This window comes from Cupressus sempervirens, chromosome 10 (genome assembly GCF_028749045.1).
Source record: "Cupressus sempervirens isolate cs-2001-9-10 chromosome 10, ASM2874904v1, whole genome shotgun sequence".
NCBI lineage: Eukaryota > Viridiplantae > Streptophyta > Pinopsida > Cupressales > Cupressaceae > Cupressus > Cupressus sempervirens.
In genome coordinates, this window is record NC_143127.1 from 825,830,777 (window position 1) to 825,852,517 (window position 21,741).

Here is a 21,741-nt window from a genome sequence, read left to right on the forward strand (position 1 = left end):
ATAATGACATGTAGGAACCTACTATGCAAGCGGGAAAGTGTCATCGCATTTATCTCGTACAAGTTACCCTGGCAGTTAGCTAAACTCCACGGATCCATACAGATCTCATGCAGCCACTAGTATCCTCTCATACTGACAAGGCATACTATGGAATGCAAGGTCGCAACCATGCATTCTCACTACTCCCATCCTACCCTATACAAGCACTCAAGGCATGGACGAGAACTAAAACTCTTATCTTTTTAGGTTCATTCAGTTAGTATTAAGTGTGAATGTTATCACTTATTAATCCAACTTACAATGAGTTACCCTGGCAGCCTCTTAGGGCCCCAACCCCCATTGCAAGCCACTTCCTGACACTACATGCAGATATCCTACCCTAATGCTCATGGTATCATAAATCATCAAAATCACCAAAGAAAATCCATAATAAAATCATCAAATATCCACAATAAGAATCATCAAATATCCATGATAAAATCATCAAATATGCATAAAAGCATCAAATCTCCATGAGCAACATCCATAGAAAATCATGACCACAACAGCTCTCTATTGGCAACTGAAGTATCACTAATAATCGAAGTATCCATTGGTTCTCGATAACCAAAATATGTCCCAATCATACTGATCAAAGACTCCAAAAATGGTTGAGTCAAACATGTCACAACATGACATCATTAAGAATAAATCCACATTTCAGTCCCATCATGGCGACTAGAATATAACCAAGGATAACTGATCGATGACCAAAAATAATGGTTAAGTCAAGGGTCTCAAACATAATAATCTCAACTTTAACAATCAGTAATCACAACCAATACATAGAGCATTCCATCACATAATCATGGTTGGGTTTATAAAGATCGAGAATAAATCCTCATCATGACATCACAATCACATAATCCCCCAAGCCTCTGGTAGACATCCTATACTGGTCAACACTAGTCAACCCAAAACCCAAAGCAATAGCATAAAGAATACACAATGTAAACACATGTTTTGGTTTTTCTAAGTTTTCAAATTTGAATGTAAGAGTCTCCATTTATGTTTTCGCAAATAATATCAAGTGGAGAAATATCACATTTTACCTAACCCATGTATTTGCTTGATAAATAAAAGTTCCTCCATTAGACTCAATTTTCTAATTGATCCAATAATATTTTATTTATAAAAACTTTGTTTGAAAAAATAACATTTCCAATAATCAAAACTTTGATTATATATTCTAATAATTAATCTTAATTAAAACTAATGTTTAATTATTAATATCTCTTCATAACCTTAATAACAATACTTTAAATCATTAAAAGAGTGATCCATTAATTCAAAACTTTATAATAATTATTTATAATTAATTATACATATATACATATATACATATATATATACATATATATATATATACATATATATATATATATACATATATATATACATATATATATATATATACATATATATATATATATACATATATATATATATATATATATATATATATATATATACATACATTTATGCACATACATAAATATATATATAATAATAATAATTAATAACAATGCAACCGAAATCGAAATTCATACCAAATCATATATAAGATGATGTTGCAAGTCATTTAAACCAAACGAAAAATCGCAATGGGATTTATTAAATTGCGTGGTCGTATAAGGTACCGCACTGCAGGTACACTGCGGATCGCAGGTACCCTGCGATCTCGCAGGTACCCTGCGATCTCGCAGGCCTGTGGTGGGTGGGGTATTAAATACCCGCCCGCCCAACATTTGCATATGTATAAAACATTTTCAAAACACTTCCACTGCGTGATGCGATTCAGATTTTTGATTAAAACTTAATGTTTTTTCAAAAACGTTTTTTGATTAATGATATTCGGTTTTTAAACAAATACATATATATTATATACATACATATGTATGTATACATATATAAAGGCTTATGTATGTATGTATGTATGTATGTATATATATATATATATATATATATATATATATATATATATATATATATATATATATATATATATATATATATATATACATATATATATATATATGTATTTATGTTCATATATTGTAATATTTTTAATTTTGTATATATATATATATATATAAAATTACATATATATATATGTATGTATAAGCAGATTTACGAATACAATTTCCAATTTTCAGAATTTCTCTACAAAACTTGATTTTCAAAATTTCTAATAATTAACCTAATGGGTTTAACTATGAATTTTCAACCCTAGCCCCATGTCATTTTCAGATCTAAGCATATAGAATCCTTGAATAAATTTTAATTTCCCAATTGAAAATGCATAATGAAATATGAGATTCCTCAAAAGACATATGGAAGACACGAAGAAGACAGGGAAAGCAAGATGCGGAAATAGCATAAGTGAAATCACAAGAATCTACCCGAATTCTGATGCTATATCGCTCTTCCTCAGAAAACCCGCAGAACAAGCTCCCTTCTTCAGAATTCTCGAGTCCTCCAATGCTCCAATTGTTCTCCATTCTATCCACGCTATCCACGCTATCCATGCTATCCACACTATCCACGCTATGTCTAAGCTTCTAGGAATGCCTGAATATAAAGAGCTCTCAGGAAACCTCTAGAATGCTTCTAGAAACAGCTGGAAGGTGTCACCAACTAAGCATGGGTCTTTTCCAACCTTTTTGATGAGCCATAGGGTTGTAGACACGATGTGCTTAATTGATGCACTAACCCCCGTGTTGTTGACACATGAGAAATAGAGAAATGCGTTAATTCCCATGCAAGCTTATAACTCCAATTTACTTTTTAAATAATTTCCATTTAAATATTTATAACTTCCATTTTAATTTTTATAACTTTTATTATTATTATTTGTTTATTAATTTATTAGTATTTTATAATTATTATTTATTTTAATTTCTAATTTTCTTTTATTTAATTCTTTTCTCTCAATTAATTCTCCTTTAATTAATTATAATCAAGATATCAAAGATCATGATATTTAATTTTCTCAAATAATTAATTTATTAATTAAATCTATTTGTTGAGACTTAATTAATAGAAAATTCACCATAGACCTCCAAGATAAAATATGAAAACCCATCATAGGACAATTCATACAAAATCAGTCTAAAGGATTAAAAATCATGAAATATGTCATCCGACACATTCAGTGGGTACTCAACTATGATACTTGTCCTAACTCACTAGGACAAATGGTTTTAGGGTTTGGGATTTGGACTTGAGAATTTATCTCCCCTCTCTTATCATTGAGATAGTATAATAGGGTACACTCATCCTGGCAATTCAGGGAAGTCGATACCCAGTACCTACAACCTGCAAAAAACCATGCATGTACATACAATATATATAGTACTAAGCTAAACAGGCAATGGCAGGAAGTGGTGCATCGTGTAGATCTCGAATAAGTAGGTGATTACGACTCCCTTCCTTAACCACATCAGAAATGCCATACAATAAGAAAACACACACACCATACACATGCATGTATGGGGTAAGTATCCATAATAAAACACATGAGATAATAAACCATCTAACTAATCATCAACAATAGCTGAAAAAAATATAATGATCATCATACATACATGAAATGTAAAGTCTAAATGATCTCATCATATAACAACTGAATCCATAACATAATGTCTGATAGTGTCAAAACAATACCACTAATCCATTAACATAAAGCTAGTCTATCATAGTCTAATAATAATAGCAATAATATGTCCAGAAAAGATATGAATGAGGGTAGGCACTACATCCACACCCCCTTAGATTAGGCTTACTCCTGAAAGCCTACAAACAAGTAGGGATATAACTCCCTCAATCTAGCTGCATCCTCCCAAGTCACTGAAGAATCATCAGTAGGGTCCCATTGGACACTTACCTGCTCGATGGTTCGATCCCTGAGGGTTAACCCCCACTACTCCAGAATATGAACTGGCTCCAAAGCCAGCTGCCCATCCTCTACCCATAATGCATTCCAATCAAGAACATGCACAATATCAAGAATGTACTACCTAAGCACTGAAACATGGAAAACATCATGAATGCGAGCTAGGTTGGGCAGTAGAACGAGGCGGTAAGAAACTGGGCCAATCCTCTCTAGAATCTCAAATGGTCCCACAAAATGAGGTGCTAGCTTAGAACCCTTTCTGTAATGGATTAGACTCTTTCACGGTCACACTCTCAAGAAAACCTTATCTCCCACTGCAAACTGCTTATCAGTCCTATGAGCATCAACATACTTCTTCTGCCTATCATGTGTCGTAGTCAAATGCTTGTGGATACGCACTACCTATTGTTCCATATCATGAAGCATCTCAGGACCCAACAGGATGCGATCCTCAAGGTTGTACCAACTCAAGGGTGTACGACAAGGATGACCATATAATGCCTAAAAAGGTGCCATGCCAATAGAACTATGATACCCATTGTAGTAAGAAAACTCCTCTAGGTAGAGATAGTCCTCCCAATATGTCTTCCTATCCATCACATACATTCGTAACATATCCTCCAAAACTTGATTCACCCTCTCTGTCTGACCATCAGTCTCTTGATGATATGTCAAACTGAAGTTTAACTGTGCTCCAAGCTCATGCTGCAACGATGTCCAAAATGCAGATTTGAATACAAGATCCCTGTCAGAAATGATCTTTCTAGGAATACCATGTAATCTCACAATGTCACGCATGAAGACATTAGCTACAGAAGCTGCTGTGTAGGAAGACCTGATGGGTGAAAAATGTGCCACCTTAGTCAACCGATCAACAGTGGCCATGATAGCATCATGATGAAAAATAGTCATAGGTAATCCTACAATGAAATCCATAGAGATGATATCCCACTTCCAAGAAGGAATGAGATTTGGCTGCAAAAGTCCAGCTGGGTGCTAGTGTTCTACCTTGACTCTCTGACACTCAAGACACCTAGTCACAAAATCAGCAATATCTCGCTTCATTCTGGACCAAAAGAACAAATGTCTCAAATCAACATGCATCTTCTTGACATCTGGATGTGCTAAGTACAATGTACGATGGGCTTCTGCTAGAATCAAGGTGCAAAGCTCATCCAGTAATGGCACATAAATCCTCCCCAAATGTCTCAAAAGACCATATGATTCTCGAACACAACCTGTAAACTTACCTTCCAAGGGTCTCCCTGAATCTATCTCTCTACACACTTCCTGATACTAAGAATCAGTAGGAAGTGCCTGAAGAATCTGACTCCTCAAATCGACACTAAGAGTCATAGATGATACCACATGTCTCATGCGACTCAAAGCATCCGCCACCACATTCTCCTTACCTTGAATGTACTTAACCTCAAAATCATACTCGCATAGAAACTCCATCCATCCTCTCTGGCGAGCATTCAAATTAGGTTGAGTAAAAATATACTAAAGACTACGATGATCGCTGTGTAGCTCAAATCTGTGCCCCAACAAGAAATGTCTCCATTTTGTCAAAGCATGAACTACTGCTGCTAACTCAAGATCATGTGTAGGATAATTTAACTCATAATCCTTGAGCTTTCGTGATTCATGTGCTATCACCCATCCATTCTACATCAACACTGCCCCAATCCCTTCAAGAGAAGCATCTGTGCACACCATGAAATCTCCCTCTGGATCAGGTACTGCTAAAATTGGTGCACTAGTCAAAAGTTCCTTGAGCTTCTGAAATGCTTCCTCACATTTCTTTGTCCACACAAACTTCTTTCCTTTCCTCTGAAGAGAAGTGATAGGATGTTTTATCCTAGAGAAGTTCTAGACAAATCTGTGATAATAACCAACTAAACCCATGAAACTACGAATCTCTGACACGTTAGTCGGTGTCGACCAATCTATTATCGCCTGAATCTTTGCAAGATCTACTAAAATACCATCACCTGAGATGACATGCCCTAAATACTGAATCTCTAATTTGAAGAATTCATACTTAGCTGCATTAGCATAAAGCTGATTGTCTCTCAAACACTACAATACCAACCGCAGGTGTTCCTCATGCTCCTTCTGACTCTTAGAGTATATCAATATATCATCAAGAAACACAAGTACAAACCTATCAAGATATGATCAAAATACATCATTCATCAAACTCATGAACACTGATGGAGCATTAGTCAACCCAAAAGGTACCACTGTGAACTCATAATGCCCATAGCGAGTTTGAAAAGTGGTCTTGTGAATGTCAGCTTCCTTAATGCGAAGCTGGTGGTATCCTGACTTAAGGTCAATCTTGGAGAATACTGTAGCTCCCTTGATCTGATCAAATAAGTCATCAATCCTAGGCAAAGGATACCTGTTATTAACAGTCACCTTATTCAACTGTCTGTAGTCGATACAAAGGCACAAAGAACCATCTTTCTTCTTCACAAAGAGCACTGGAGCTCCCCATGGTGATACACTAGGTCAAATTCTCCCTTTGGCTAGAAGTTCCTCTAGCTGAAGATGTAGCTCACCCAGTTCCTATGTAGTCATGTGATAAGGAGCTTTAGAGATAGGCTCTGCTCTAGGAATTAGATCAATGCTAAAATCGATATCCCTCTTTGGAGGCATGCCTGGAATCTCACTTGGAAAAACATCTACGTACTCCTGAAAAATCGGGTGATCTAAAGTCTTCCTCACAAGATCTTCCTCATCAAGATCATTTACCATAACAAAAAATATTTGACATCCCTTACGGAAACTTCACTTCATTTGCATAGCAGAAATCATCCGTAAAGATATAGGCCTTGGTATCCCAACTATCTTCACATCATTCCCTTGGTCATCTTGGCACATAATAATCTTCTTCCTGCAATCTATACTAGCTTTATGAGTTCCAAGCCAATCCATGCCTAAAACCACATCATAGGAACCAAGGGGTATGACTTGAAGATCCACTATAGAAACAAAGCTTCCTAAGCTAAGCCCACACTTATAAACTATAGAGTTCGTGGAGACCTTGATACTTGAGGCTAGTTCCACTTGCCAACCATGATCTTGCTTCACTGCATCTAGCTTACCCTTAGAAACTATAGATGGTAAAATAAATGAATCTGTAGCTCCTGAATCAAATAATACTAAAAGAGATATACCTCGAATAGCACCTGTGGTCTCAACCATTGTTCCCTGATGATCCACCTGATGGTGATCAACTGCTGAAAATATTCTATGAGCTCTACGTGCATCACAAACTATAGGCTCTGAAGCTGTAAGCCTAGGTCCTAAAAACTAAGGTGCTCATTGTGGACACTAAACTACATAATGACCAATCTATCCACATGAAAAACATTCTGTATTCCTGCCAGATCCTCTACCCATAGGTGGTACATTTGATTGCTGACGGCTATTCCTCCTAACAAATGACTGACTACTCTGAGCTAGCTGATTGGGCTGATTTTGTTTATTGCATTGAGCATTGCAGTTGTTCTTAAAGTTAGAACCTTTGCCACCACCTTGAGCCTGAGAATTTGATCCCTTCTGCTATTGCATCTGCTGAGACTACTGCTAAAACTGTTTTCCCTTAGAAAAGAAAGGCTTCTTGTTACCACCTGAATTGAAGTTGCCTTTAGATCCTGACGCTACTGGGACTCCTACAAAACCACCTTGACCAAGGTTGACACTTTGCTCAACAAGGATTTCTCGATGTACTGCATCCTTGAGGGTTTTTGGCTCAAATACTTTGACACCCCCAATAATATGGTTGTCAAACCCCTAATAAAGTGTTGTGTCAACTGAGCCGAATTTTCACTGAACCCTGAAAAATACATGATCTCATAAAACTTACACTCATACTCGGTCACTGACATAGTGTACTACTTGAGATTATGAAATTCATTTGCCCTTTGTTGTTTCCATTCCTCTGGTAGGAATCATTCACAAGAACTCTCTAAGAATAGTTCCCAAGTGACACTACTCATATCAATCCCCAACTTCTTCTCCTCAATTATCCACCAAGTGGCCCCAAAATTCTCTAAATTGGTGATCGCAAATATTGCCTTAACATTGCTATCAAAGTCCTGCATAGCAAAAATCCTGTCGAGAGAAATAAGCCACTGCTCAGCCACATAACCAGAACCTTGCCCATTGAAAGGCTTAACCTTGGATCTTGAAAGATCCTTCATCTGAGTGGACACAATGGACCTTTGACGATCCTTTCGAGGACTTCTAGATCTGGGTCTATGCTCTTGTTCTGTCTGATGCACTTTAGGCTATTCTTGAATAGGAGGTAGACATTCTAGAATAGTCTGCATCATCTATCTTAAAACAACCTCTTCAGACTCAGCTTGGTCCTCTCTATGGCTCTCTTCCTGCTGCCTATTAGAGTGCTCTTCCCTACTCTCTATACGAGTCGATCCCTCATGGGTAGACTCATGGGCACTGACGGCTTTGCCACAACCACAACCTCTTCCATGGCCTCTACCATGACCTCTAACAGAAGACCTAGTCCTAGATACCATCCTACAATAGTACAAAGTACTACTACAATTGAAAGACACATGTTTGTAATAGACTAAGTTTAGTTCTATGTTTAGGTCTAAATAAAATTTCAGTTTTGACAACTAAGTGTTGAAGTATGAAAAATATACAAGTAATAGTTCAAGTTCTATTTTCAGTTCACCTAGTTTCAAGTTGAAGAGATACACTTAATAGTTCAAGTTCTAGTTGTTCCAAAATACCCAGAGCTCCCAATGTAGAAACTCGGGCTCTGATACCAAATGTAATGCCCCACCAAGGGATCCAAAGAATTAAACTAGAATTTCACTAAATTTGGTAACATTTAAAAAAAAAAAAAATTACATGAAAGTAAATACCACATATAACTTATTCACAATAACGAAAGTGATAGCAATGTCCATCTAAAAATAAACATAACATACTTAATAGATTACATTCTTTAAGATCCCTTAACGTGAATTACATACATGTTTCCATCTAGTGCAACATCCACATGAAATAATAATGATAAGTCCAATTTACAAATGTCCTTTCTAAATTACATTCCAGAATGCACAATCATCCACTGTACATGTCATAGGGTATGAAGGCTTAAAAGAATATACATATGTAGAATAAGGTACATCATCCTATTCTAATCCATGATATATCAAAGTAAAGATAATCACATGATACATCATCATAGAAGACACATACATCCATCATAAAGATCAAACAAAATAAACTAAGTGCACGGTTCCTCCCAACTGTTAATAGCATCATTAGACCATCGTGGGCCCTAGCCATCCCTCTGTGCGTCATTTAAACCATGATGTTGCAAGTCATTTAAACCAAACGAAAAATCACAATGCGATTTATTAAATCACGTAGCCATATAAGGTACCGCACTGCAGGTACACTGCAGATCGCAGGTACCCTGCGGTCGTAGGTACCCTGCGATCTCGCAGGCCTGCGGTGAGTGGGGTATTAAATACGCGCCCGCCCAACATTTGCATATGTATAAAACATTTTCAAAATGCTTCCACTGCGTGATGCGATTTGGATTTTTGATTAAAATTTAATGTTTTTTCAAAAACATTTTTCGATTAATGATATTCAGTTTTTAAACAAATACATATATATTATATACATACATATGTATGTATACATATATATAAAGGCTTATATATATATATATATATATATATATGTATGTATAAGAAGATTTACGAATACAATTTCCAATTTTCAGAATTTCTCTATGAAACTTGATTTTCAAAATTTCTAATAATTAACCTAATGGGTTTAACTATGAATTTTCAACCCTAGCCCCATGTCATTTTCAGATCTAAGCATATAGAATCCTCAAATAAATTTTAATTGCCCAAATTGAAAATGCATAATGAAATATGAGATTCCTTAGAAGACATATGGAAGACACGAAGAAGATAGGGAAAGCAAGATGCGGAAATAGCATAAGTGAAATCACAAGAATCTACCCGAATTCTGATGCTATATCGCTCTTCCTCAGAAAACCCGCATAACAAGCTCCCTTCTTCAGAATTCTCGAGTCCTCCAATGCTCCAATTGTTCTCCACGTTATCCACACTATCCACGCTATCCACGCTATGTCTAAGCTTCTAGGAATGCCTGAATATAAAGAGCTCTCAGGAAACCTCTAGAATGCTTCTAGAAACAGCTGGAAGGTGTCACCAACTAAGCATGGGTCTTTTCCAACCTTTTTGATGAGCCATATGGTTGTAGACACCATGTGCTTAATTGATGCACTAACCCCTATGTTTTTGACACCTGAGAAATAGAGAAATGCATTAATTCCCATGCAAGCTTATAACTCCAATTTACTTTTTAAATAATTTCCATTTAAATATTTATAACTTCCATTTTAATTTTTATAAATTTTATTATTATTATTTTTTTATTAATTTATTAGTATTTTATAATTATTATTTATTTTAATTTCTAATTTTCTTTTATTTAATTCTTTTCTCTCAATTAATTCTCCTTTAATTAATTATAATCAAGATATCAAAGATCATGATATTTAATTTTCTCAAATAATTAATTTATTAATTAAATCTATTTGTTGAGACTTAATTAATAGAAAATTCACCATAGACCTCCAAGATAAAATATGAAAACCCATCATAGGACAATTCATACAAAATTAGTCTAAAGGATTAAAAATCACGAAATATGTCATCCGACACATTCAGTGGGTACTCAACTATGATACTTGTCCTAACTCACTAGGATAAATGGTTTTAGGGTTTGGGATTTGGACTTGAGAATTTATCTCCCCTCTCTTATCATTGAGATAGTATAATAGGGTACGCTCATCCTGGCAATTCAGGGAAGTCGATACCCGGTACCTGCAACTTGTAGAAAACCATGCATGTACATACAATATATATAGTACTAAGCTAAACAGGCAATGGCAGGAAGTGGTGCATCGTGTAGATCTCGACTAAGCAGGTGACTACGACTCCCTTCCTTAACCACATTAGAAATGCCATACAATAAGAAAACATGCACACCATACACATGCAAGTATGGGGTAAGTATCCATAATAAAACACATGAGATAATAAACCATCTAACTAATCATCAACAATAGCTGAAAACAATATAATGATCATCATACATACATGGAATGTAAAGTCTAAATGATCTCATCATATAACAACTGAATCCATAACATAATGTCTGATAGTGTCAAAATAATACCACTAATCCATTAACATAAAGCTAGTCTATCATAATCTAATAATAATAGCAATAATATGTCTAGAAAAGATGTGAACGAGGGTAGGCACTACATGATTTGGATTGCTTTGTTTTAGTTGAGATTTGTAGGCAGCTATTCTCTGTTGTTAAGGATAATTTACCACAGGAGGATTGGGAGACAACCTTCCCAACTAAGTTGGGTTCTCTGGTCTATAATAGTATGACTAATGCTTTTATTATTGGGAACAATTTTCTTGGATTCAATTTTGGTTCTTATCATAGTAGAAGAAATTTTAATAGCAAAGGATATGCAGTTTAGATTCTTGGGCTTGTAGGCTACCCATCAGCAACTCTATAGTTGAAAGATCTATGGAAAGATTGTAAAGATGAGGAGGAGATTATGAGGAGAGATCATTTAAGGTTAACATCATAGCGAATCAATTCCCTAAAGCTGAAATTCAAAATAGAGGGCTTGGTTGAGGATGGCTAAGATATGGTCAAACCGAGCTAGGAGGAGTCTCGTGAATTGAAGTTACTGGTAGTAGATTGGAACCAGGATGAAGAACAGGATATAAATCTAAGAGCTAGATTTATATTTACTTACACAGATGATTGGCTAAAGAAGTAGAACAAGAAAGTTGTCCATGAACCCTCTTCAAGGGTGGTTTCTTTTTCTAAACCATCATCTTCTAACATCCCACTTTCGTCTCTTGTCATAGGTAGTGAGTTGGCTCAAGTTAAATAGAAGAGGATGCCCATCCATACACAAAATACAACTCCTAAAACCATATCTTGAGCTAAAATTGAGGCCATTAAGCAACACAAGGTTCAAATAGAGAAGATGTCAACTCAGGGGTAGGATTTAACCGATGGTGTCAATTTCTTAGATGGCACTGATGGTGATATACAATTCATTGAGGCTCCTAAGGTGGATCAACAAAAGTTTATGACTCCCACTAGAGATCCTCAAGTGATTTTTGTAGGTCCTACTATCCCTACTTGGTTATCCAACAAAATCAACAAGAAAAGAAGTCTGCAACTAGTAACATCACTTGTGAAGGATTTTTAACTAAATATGTTGCATGAGGTTCAAAGGTTAAGAAGTTGAAAATGGATGCCCACCTGAACAAGGACCTAGTGGATGGGAAGATCACTACTGAAATAACCACATATAAATAGAAAATAGAGTCCAGAGATATTGATGATGAAGGTTTCAAAGTTACCTCAGTTGAATTAGGGACCATTAATAGAAGCACTAGTAATCACTTTTTCAAATTCTCTACTGACCACATGCTAACTCAATTTGAGAAGGATAGAAAAGAGAAAAAGGAACTGAAGAGCATGGTGATGACTATGGCCACGTATATTGATTCGTTGATGAATCTTGGTGCATTGCTAGTTGTTCAAGCCCCTCAAGCTTTCAAACCAAATTTTGCAAGAAGTCAATATCTAGTGAAGCAAATGCAAAGAGTAAATTTTCTAGTAGACTCCATGAAGGATTGGGTGGAAATCATCATAAAAGAAGGTAATAAGTTTATTTTGGAATTTATAAATGTATATGCTGAAGGGGAATCACTACTAGGAGAGATTCAAACTTTGATTCTCTGACGGGAAGTAGAGCAAAGCCAGTGTTAGGTGATTGCTTTTCAAATAACTGAAGTTGAGAGGTTTGGGGTGCTTAAGTTTTTGAATGAGAATCCAATGAAGAATGTAGATCCTTGCATATTGTTCATTATGAAAAACAACATGAGCTGGAAGGAGGTAATTAAAGAGGTGCAGGGCATCGAGAACAAAGTCACTAGAATGCATGAAGAACTCCTTAAAGATATGAAAGTAGTAAAACCTATGGGAATTCTATAGTTTGATGATGGGAATATGGATTTTGAGACACTAACTAAGAGTTTCAATGAAGCTATTGAGTAGATTAGGGGTAATGAATTGCTAAGCACCCATGACTTCACTATGTTGGCAAACATCGAGTCAATGTTATGTCTCAACAAAAACCTCATGCCGCATCAGAGCTTGAAGATAAAGGAGTTCAAATGGTAGAAGGACACGTGCACAACTAGGTTACTGAGTCTAAAAAATCTAGATTCCCATGCAATGCAAGAGTTAATGAACACTTTCAAGAGCTAGAAGCTGGTGCATCAGACTATGGGCAAGGAAGAAAAGACTGGCAATAAGGCTTAAACAATATAGTTTTTTTTGTTACATTTTGACACCTATTTTATAACTACTTTCTTGTTCATAACTATTTCTTGTTTTAACTGAAATGGATGGGTTTTGATGGAGGCCTTTCAGATTCTATAATTAAACTATAAATGCTGGGGCATTGAATTGATTAAGGTTAGAAAGAGATAGTTAGAAACTCTAATAAGTAGAAGCTTTTATACAGTAATCAAAAGATAGTATATGGATGTTTTTCTTTTTGAATGACTGTGTGCATGAAGAAGGTTTTATATATATATATATATATATATATATATATATATATATATATATATATATATATAGATAGATAGATAGATAGATAGATAGATAGATAGATAGATAGATAGATAGATAGATAGATAGATAGATAGATAGATAGATAGATAGATAGATATGATCTTGAATTCAGCTTGGAAACTTGGTGTTCGAAGCATTTAGATCACTATTACTTTGTGAACTTTGGTTTATTGGTTCAAGATATTTGATTTCTATTCTTACTATAAGTTCATTTCAATTAAGGTGCTTGAATGATTGATATCAATTTATGGTGTTATTCATTTCTTGAAGTAGATATTTTGTGGAAGTATGGTTTGATGAAAGTTTATTTTGTTGTTTGAATTAATTCTTACCTCCCTACCAAGGAGTACATGAGAGATCCTTACGTGCTTTCTGGTAAAAGTGCAAAGATACTTTGAATTCATTACAAATTTCATAAGGAAGCTATACTTTTAAAATACAAAGAGAAAATCAAATAACATGAGCTTTTCTCAACTATTGTGAACATTTTGTGCTTTTCGTACCTTGGGCATAGAGTGAATTTTTTAAATAGTTTAAAGGAAAATCTATTCAACAACAATAAGATTAAGCCAAGATGGGAATTTTTCATGCAAATTGTAAAAGACATATGTAAGAAAACCCTAAAACAACTTATTCAAAGCTTAATAGATAAGGAGATTAAGGAATCTCTAAAGAAAAATGAGGAGAAATTAACTTTGAAATTCAATACTTGTCTGGTTTTGATAAAAGATATTGAGCATGTTGTAAGGAATGCAACACATACATGGAAGAATATATATCTTCTTCATAAACTAAGAGATTTTTCTATTGAGGTAAAGGATGATGATGATGATGATGATAAAGAGGAGAAATATGAAGAGGAAAATGTTGAAGAAGCAACTCATTTTGATAACATTGATGATAAAGACGAATAGGAGCAAGAGGCTATCAAGGAAGAAAAGCAAGATGATGAGGAAACTGACCTAGTCAAGATTGTTGTATTCATTATAGCCTCACTTTCTCATTGTCCAAGCAAGGGATTGACCACATCAAGTATGAAGATGACATCTACAGGATTGATTGTGACTAGCACTCAAAGAAAACTAGCCAATCAATCTTTGCACCAACTCAGGTAAGTACATCATTGACTAAAGTGACCTCCACTTCATCTACCAAGTTGAAAACTCTTCCTTCTTCTACCATGTTGGCAACATCAGTTTTGAATTCATCAATTTTGGCTACTATAGGCATTACTTTAGGTATTTCTACAATAAGTGTAGTATCAAGTTTTATAGATAATTATGTCTACTATTGTTTCTATTCCAAGTACAGAAGCAATAAGTGCAAGAATAGTTGAGACTAAGGCTCAATTGAGCACAACATTTTTGGTCAAAGGAAAGGAGATGGAGGAAGAAATAGACCTAGATGAGGAAATTGTAATCCCAAATTGGGACATTTCCAAGCTCATTCGAGACCAAATGCAGACATTTGGTGAACTTCTAAAAAGAAAGCCAAGCAGTAGAGGAATAGAGAAGAAGAGATATGGAATTTAAAATCATTAAGGATAACAAGAATATTTTGGTAGGAGCGGGAGGTATAGAGGTTGATTCTTTACAACCATTTTGTATCAATTAGCAAAGGTAGTTCAAAAGTTCAATGAAGATATAGATGGACAAGATAAGTTACTATAGAAGGCAAAAAAGAAGTTTGAGAATAGAGTGTTGGAGCACATTTCTCAATGAATTTCTATTTATCAACTAGAACTCTCTACCATTTTGGGTTCTTTGGAAACATCTTGTACTAATGTGTCATCACTTTTTGGTAAGCTATGTGATGTTTCAAATTTTACCAAGGAAATAAAGAACAAATTGTCCAAGATAGGTAAAGACCTCAAGGCAAGTGCTTAGCAACTATAGCTTGACCCTAGTTCAAGCCCTATACATTTCAATAAGATTTTATTTTTGACTGAGTTACAATTAGAATTGATTAAGGAAGAGGCTAGAATCAGATCTACCTTAGTACATATTCAGAACATGATCCTTCCCAACATGGATTCATTTTAGAAACATATTGCACATTCAAAAACCCTCATCCATGACAATAAATTCTCCATAGCAGACCACATGATTGAGTTGTCAACAGAGGTATAGATTGCACTTTACACACGTAAGGTCTTACAAGACAATTGGGATAAAACATTGGGTATAATACTCAAGGTACTTTTAGACTTTTTGTCTCATTTTGGAATTTACATGTAAATATATAGAATAAATCTTTGGCATTAATGTCAAAATGGGGAGTGTATACTGTAAATAAGAAGATACAGAGAAGATATGGAAATAATAAGTTATGGGGGAAGAAAATGCATTGCAGAATAGCTACATAAAGGAAATGGGGGAGATAGATATGTACAGAAATATAAATTTTATATAGCAAGGAAATGTATTCAAATGTATAGTATACTATATAGGAGGCTTACCATGTATAGATATATATCTTACAAAATCAATTTTGAAAAAATCTAAAAAATAGTATACTCTACTAAGCTAAGAATCACTAGGTGATGGATAAAGGTATTTAGGAAACTTTTTAAATTCAATTTTGGATGATAAGTGTTTTTTTCACTAATGCCAAAGGGGGAGATTGTTGACATAACAGTCAAGTCTGTTATTTAAAAAAAATAAATTTAGGGCTAAACGCTTTGACCTGGAGCTATGAACCAATGAGGCCACAGATAGGGGACCTCATCCCCATTAGATTTGAACCTTGATGGCAAGGATAACAACTCAACAACTTAACCATCACAACATGCCACTATTGGCAATAGTTAAGTTTGTTATTAGTAACATACACTTATTCAAATTGTAAGTATCTACCAAGCTTATTGTAAAGTTAACAGTGTTTGCAATAATTCTAGTTGTTGCCAATTTCTATAGTTCCTACTAAATCATTTGGACAAAATATATTGTTTATCAAGCAGTTACAATTATCATGAAGATTAGCAATGTAAATTGAACATCTCATTGTATGTCAAGTTTACCAATGCAACTTGAGTTGCGTAGTGCTTACTGAGTTCATAGTTAATGTGATGTAAGTCCAGTGTTAACTAAGCTACTCACTATTAACCAAGTGACTTAGTTTATACTAAGATAAAGGTGATAGTGTTTACTGAGCTATGTAGAGGTAAACAAGTGATTTAGTTTATATCAAAAGTTTCATAGTATCTATTGAGTCACCAATGCAAACTGAGTTCAAGACTACTTGAAACTGATTAGTATGGATCGAGCTTCTACATCTATTGAGTGCATGATGATGTTGAGTATTCATAGTGGATGTCAAGTATCAAAACTTCACCAAGTCAATCTTTAGAGTCCGAGTGTCTACACTTGAGCCGGCCTTGTAATATTCATGTAAACTTGTAATGTGGCCAACTTTTTGATTTGTATAATTGGATTGGTATATATGTATGTATTTTAGCACATCCAATGTGTGTACCAACCATGCATATGTAATGTAATCTTAAGTGAAGAGTAGAAAGTGTGAATTACAAAGGCTACAATAGTATAAGGAGTAGTAGAGATTGATCTATCATAGCAAGGTGATTTATACACTTAAAGGAATCTCATTTAGCAAACCAAGATACAAATTAGAGATCAACTACTATTTCATCCTAATAGGTTGATCAGTCAAATCCTTTAACAAGGTAGACCTAATAGTCTTTTATAAATCTCTACTCCAAGTCCATACTTCATTATATATTTGTAAATCCCTTCACAAGGTGGACCTAGCAGTCCTTATTGCTCCTAACAAGGTAGATCATCAAAAGTGATCAATGTAAGCCTTAATAGGAAAACTTTATACTGCACTACTAAAGGTTGTGTCTATCATCCCCACCCCAGTTTTACTTTCCATTTGGAAGGTTTCTAGGTCAATAAATCTTTGTGTCAAAGTGTTATGAATGCTTTCATGTTTTCAATTTCTTACGCATATAATTAGATCAGATTATATGTGAAGGATTAAATGCTAGTTGGACTATTGGATTAAGAGTTAAAATTGTAGAAGTTACTGATTCACCCCTCCCCTCTTAGTAACTTAGCTTTGTTAAGAATATTTCCAACAAAAAGAACCTGTGTTTATTCAATCACCTGAGTGTATTCTAGAAGCTTTTTTTGACCCTAGTGGTGATCTTATTGACTTGAGTACACCCTTAGCATCACCACACAAAAAGAATCAAATTAGTGAGTATTATGTTGACCTTTTCAATGGTGATCCCACTCGTGGAAGTAGAACAACCTCACCCCTTATTGAGGATAGGTATTTGGATGCACATCAAAGGGCTAAGAAAAGTAAACATTATGCCTATCAAGAAGAGGAATCCCAACATGATGATCAAGTTAGTTAGCCTTCTAGCACTTGTGTGAATGCAATATTTATTGGTAACTAGTTTAGACAATCAAGACCATCTACACTGCTCATGACACCTTTGGGTTATGCAAGTGATAGACTTAAAACACTTGAGCATAAGAAGAAAGCCCTTCTAGAGGCACAAGTTAAGAAGGAAGAGCAATTTAGATGCCTAGAGGAAGAAAGGAAAGTTATGATTGAGATTGAAAGAAAAGCCTATCAAGAAGCACAAGATGTTCTCATGGCTCAACAACTTGACAATCAATTCAACAATGTGCACATTGGTGGTGGAAACAACTCTCCTCTACTCACTCCTCCCAAGAGTCCACAAAATGGAAAATATTTTAGAACACCTTCACCATCCCCTAGTCCTAAAGGAAGGAGCACTTCAAGGCATGATGATTATAGGAGGCCAACACCTAATAGAGTTTCAAGAAAATCTTCACAAGATGCTCATCATGGTTCATAGTATGGTGGTAGTTCAAATATTGACCCCAATTCTTATGATTTCATGGCTATGTAACAAGATCCACAATTTCAACAATATGTAGAAGCATATATGGAACAAAAAAAAGATGCATGCTTTCAACATTTAGCCAACAAAGGTGCTAAGGTTCCTTGCAACTTTGATATAGACAAAAAGATTTGAAAGCATGCTCCTTCTATGGAAGAAGGATTTGAGCAAATAAAAAAGAAAATGGCACAAATGGTAGCACCCAAGAGTTCATTTTTACTTGATTTAGTTTGTCCTGATCCTATTGATAAGAGTGTTGACATGAATGAGTTTCCTAGGAAAATTGAGATCCCCCAATATGACAAGTATGATGGAAATGGGGATCCAAATGATCATGTGCATCAATTTAACATCACAAATTTTGAATTTCATCATAAATACTCATAACTTATAAGATTGTTTCCAAGGATTCTTAGGCGTTAGTCAATGGAATGGTTCACCAATATCACTCCCCCTATTAAGACGTTCCCTAAGTTAATTTAGAGGTTTGTTCAACACTTTGCATACATTCTTTCACAATCTACCTCATTATTGTATTTTTGTCACACAAAGAAAAATCAAGGAGAATCCTTTGCCACTTTCTTATGGATATGGAGATGATAGTCATCTTTGATGAAGCTAAAATTTGCCTTTATCTTTGTTAAAACACTTATGGACCTATGTTTACCAAACCTTTGATGAACCTATGGGGTAGAAACTATGTCATCTTTTGCTCATATTATATCTAGTATGTAGTATTTCATATGGTTATCAAAATGTGTGTTCTTATGTTTGAATTTAATTTGATAAATTTTTATTTGCAAACATATTTGTGTCATAAATAACTTGTTAATGAAGACTAAAAGATGATTGGAAGGATTCAAAAGTTAGGTGTCAACAACATTCAAGAAGAAGCGAGCGCTAAGGAGCAACCATGGTGAAGAAAGTTTTAACGGTTCCAGAAAACATGGTAGTAAGTAAGGAGGAGCTATGAAGATTCATTGCCTTCTCTACATTTACTTTGTGGTGAGTGGATGTTAATACTTTATTATTCCCGCCTTAAGTCGTTATTTCTTCTTCCTGCCTTTAGTTGTTCTTCCTATTTTCTCTCCTATAGATTTAAAGCTAGAACATTTACTTTTCTATTATGGAATAAAGTGTTGATCTCCTATATATGTAGGAATCGACCCCAGTGTGTTAAGTTTTTTTAGCAAGTAAGAAGAAAAGTTCTGAGAGCAAACTATTAACTTTTACAATTGTGTTTTATAGTTTTGTGTTATGTAATGAATATCTAAATGGAATGAAATAGTTTTCTTTGGCTTCTATCCCGTGTTAATAGTTTAGAGAAGCCAACCAAGGGGGCTCACTTGGGAGGTGGATTAGATTAGGACAGAATAGATTTATTTTCAAGCATTAGTAGTACCTTAAGTAGAAGTAGTAAGTTCCTTCCTGTAGCATTGCACTCTGTGAATGTTCTTGCAGCATATGTGAGAACAATTTTAGTGGATGAGCCAAGTTGGAATATTTGTTATCTTTTCCATTGTATTTCTAGTATTCACAGAGTTAAGTGTTTTACTCTATAGAAGTAGTGTAAGTTCTTTTCCTTACATTTTTACTTTCTTGCAGCATAAGCGTAGTGACTCATTAAGAGACCTAGTGCACATACTATGCCAACCATTTCAAGTATACATCCTAAGGTTGATAAGATTAAATGCACCTCATAGTGGGGAAAATATTCCTTAGTTTGAATATATTATTCCTAAGCAAGCCCTAGTTCATGACTATGATACACCTATTGTGAGGCAGTTCATTTTTGGTGTCGTTGCTAGGGATGGTGTCAAGCTAGGAGCATTTTTTAGTCATAGTTTTTAGTTTGAGTTCTTTTTACCAATGTAAAAAGCTTAATTGCATGCATCAAAGAGGAAGACAATGAGATGAACATGATAGATTTCTTCCATGAGGATCTATTGATTTGAACAAAGAAGTTGAAGAAGAAGATGTTGAGTTACCTTTTGAAGATGTAAGTCCTATTTTTCCCACAACATCATCATCAAGAGCTAAACCCATAGATATATTTGGTCTTCAACCTTTCATTGAAGTATTGGCTAGTTTCCTTGATAGCACTACCTTGAATCCATCGGTTGTTAATCATCCAATGCCCAATGTTCCTTTTTAGCAGCAACCTCAAAATCCATTACCACCAGTCATGGCACAACTTACTTTTCCATTTCCACTTCCAAGTCTTGTAACGAATGCCAATTTCAAGAACATACCTCCCACTACTCTGTCAAAGTTCTATGGCCTTGCAACCGAAGACCTTGATACTTTCTTGTTTGAGTTAGACATACTTTGTCATAGTTTTGACTACAACACTACTGCCCATAAGCTTAAGTTATTTCTAGCAACATTGAAAGAATTAGCTCTACAATGGTTCATGGGCTTAGGAGCCAATGCATCTACAACTTGGGATGAAATGTAAGCTCTATTCCTAGAGAAGTATAAAGAATATTGCAAAGCATCTAGTATAAGAGGGGATGATATCTTCAAGATATCACAGAAGGAGGAGGAGACATTGGAAGACTATGTTTCACATTTCTATATACATTGTAAAAGAATCCTCAACACACATTGTCTGAAGACTCACAAAAGCTAGTCTTTTTGAGAGGTGTGAATGATGACTATTTGGAAGCATTGGACTTGATGGCTGGTGGTGATGTATGTCAAGCTTCTTGGGATGACCTCAAAAAGATCTATCAAAACTATTCAAGGTCAAATATGAAGAAAGGACGAGGACTATGTTCTACAGTCACTAAAGGGATTAGTCAAGGCACTTCAAAGCTTGAGATATCCAATCTATTATCAGATTTCAAACAAGACCTTATTAATGATGTCTCCATAGAGCTAGACATGATGACTACAAAGAAAAAGCAAGTAGAAGCTAAATTACAACTAGTTGAGTACTGTCCTCATTGCCAAAAGAAAAAGAAGGATTGCCAATGTAAATTGGTTGCAAGCATGGAGAACCAACATCTTCCAACTAAATACGTCAAAAAAGATGGAGATGATGAGCAAGTATTCTTTGTTGCTCAATGCCAACCATGGGCCCAATGTCAAGGTATGCCTTAGGACCCCTTACAAAGTTCAAATTCAT